Raw genomic sequence first — 2500 nt, 5'->3', positions numbered from 1 at the left:
CTCCCTATCACCACCACCACCACCACCACCACCACCACCACCACCACCACCACCGTAATTATTTGAAACTCGGCCCTTTAATCAAGTTAATTAACCCATCGTGTGTCCATTTAGCAAAGTGATCACAAGTTATTCTGATCGTCCATCCCATAACGTTACTAGGAGCCTTGCAGTGTTGGCTGGTTGTCTCGTGTCTCGTGGCCTGCTTGCTTGCTTGGTTCAGTTTGTGCCTCTCATGAGAAAAATAATCACATAAGAAAATGAGGGAAGCTGCAAGAGGTTGTCAGTCCTACATGTGGCAGTCCCAGTATGAGCAAAGTTACTTAATTTCATCTTTCGTCACCTATCCATAAATTCATCTAATCTTTTAAAGTTTCCTATTGATTTATCGCTAACAACATGACCCCTGAGCCCGTTCTCCTACACGTGGCAGTCCCAGTATGAGCAAAGTTACTTAATTCTATCTATCATCACTATTCATAAATTTATCTAATATTCTTGTAAAGCTTCCTCTTGACTTACCGCTAACAACATGACCACTTTTTCCCTTCCATTCATCAACCACCTTAAAAAAAACAGTTCCTTCCCATTTCTTTCGTAAACCTGAATTTCTCAAGTTTAAACCCATTATTTCTGGTTCTCTTCTGGCTAATGATCCTAAAAACTTTGCTCATGTTCCCCTTGTTGTAGCGCATATACCACTTAAATGCTTCTATCTGGTTCCCTCTTAACCTACTAAGGAATGCAGTCTCTCTTCGTAGGGACTATCCTTCATCCCTCTTATCTTCAGTGTCTCTTCGTAGGGAATGTCCTTCATCCCTTGTATCTTTTAAGACATCCTCCTTTGCACTGACTCCAATAGACCTATATCATTCCTATAATGTGGACACCAGAACTGTACACCATATCTAGATGATGTCTGACCAGTGCCAAGTATAGTTTTAATATTACTCTCTCTCTCTCTCTCTCTCTCTCTCTCTCTCTCTCTCTCTCTCTCTCTCTCTCTCTCTCACACGGTGTCCTTAAGCTCTATCATTTTTAAAGTATCTGTATATTTGTTTTTATTTATTATTGTTTTTTTTCATCTATTTATACCATGTGGGCCTTTCACGGGAATTTCTGGGCTAAAGGAGGTACTTTTTTGTGGTACCTCCTATCTCAAAAGCCCACCCGCTAGGAAATCGTTGCCTTGACTGAGGAAGCCCAACCTACACTCGGACCGTGGACAGGATTCGAACCCGTGCGCTTTGTGACCCCTCGGACCCCAAAGCACGCATGGTTCCACTGTTTTATGTTGTTTTTTTTTAGGGAAAGGGGAGTGGGAGGGGTGGGGTTAGTTTTATTGTTATTTTGTTTTCTTTCTTTCTTTCTTTTTATTATTCGAATTTTTTAGTCAGTTTTCAATTTTGTAGTTTGTTGAGTTAATTTTACCAGTCTTTTTATTTTGCAATTTGTGTTTCTGTTCTCTAGTTGGTTTTTTGTCAATATTCTCCAGTTTTCATTAAATTTTCTAGTTTTTTAGTTTGGTTTCCTATTTTTCATTTACATTTTCTAGTTTTTACATTTTTCCAGTTAGTCTTTCATTTTTTTTCCAGCTCTTCATTAACTCCTACAGTTGTTTACCTTGGTCGTTTTCCATTTTTCCATTTTCTTTCGCTAGTTTTCCAGTTTTTCTCTAATTAATCGAATATTTTTCAAGTTAGTCTATTTTTTCATTTTCCAGTTATCCCAGTGTGTCAGTCTATCAGTTTCACACTTCCTATCTAGTTTCCTTCATTATCCTCTCTCTCTCTCTCTCTCTCTCTCTCTCTCTCTCTCTCTCTCTCTCTCTCTCTCTCTCTCTCTCTCTCTCTCTCTCTCTCTCTCTCTCTCTCTCTCTCTCCAGTTCCCTAGTCTTCCTGTTCCTAGTTTATCAGTGTCCTGCTATTTCTATTTTCCATGTAATTCTCTTTTTTAGGTTAAGTTCGGTTAAGTCTGGTTGGGTTAGGTTACTTAAAGTTGGTTTTGGGTTAGATTGATTTGGGGTTAAGTTTTGATTAGGTCAGGTTAGGTTAGGTTAGGTTGGGATGGGTTAGGTTGAATTAGTTTGAGTTGGTTTAAGTTAAGTTAGGTTAGGTTGCGTTAGGATAGCATAGTTTAGGTTAAGGTTAGGACACGTTAGGTTGAGATGGGTAAGGTTGGGTTAGGTTAAGTTAAATTAGGTTCAGTTAAATTTGGAGGTGGGTTCTTAATTCCCAGGTCTTATTTTCCCCAGTGTCTAGTTTCCCTGTTTCCTCTCTGTTGTGTTCCTTTCCTCTCCATAACAGAGAAGGGAAACAAAACACAAACTATAACTTGTATTATCTCCACTTCTTTCCTCTCTGGGACATGAAATTAGTTAGGGACAGCATCTTGAGTTTCCCCTCCTCCCCTCCCTCTTCCTCCATCTTTCCATTTTCTCCCCTCGGTCGAAAAGTGTAACCTCAGTGAAAGTAAACAACATTATCATTTTTCCCCTCTT

The 2500-nt window shown here is 39.3% G+C and overlaps 1 protein-coding gene across 5 annotated transcripts in view; it reads left to right on the top strand.

Annotated features, from left to right (window-relative positions):
* The window catches only part of LOC123499216 (inactive phospholipase C-like protein 1), a 153057-nt gene that overhangs the window by 37995 nt on the left and 112562 nt on the right, over window positions 1-2500 (top strand). The window lies entirely within an intron of this gene.

The sequence above is a fragment of the Portunus trituberculatus genome, chromosome 49 (genome assembly GCF_017591435.1).
Source record: "Portunus trituberculatus isolate SZX2019 chromosome 49, ASM1759143v1, whole genome shotgun sequence".
Classification (NCBI taxonomy): domain Eukaryota; kingdom Metazoa; phylum Arthropoda; class Malacostraca; order Decapoda; family Portunidae; genus Portunus; species Portunus trituberculatus.
The sequence above is the reverse complement of the archived record's forward strand: the minus strand, read 5'-3'. Positions and strand labels throughout refer to the sequence as shown.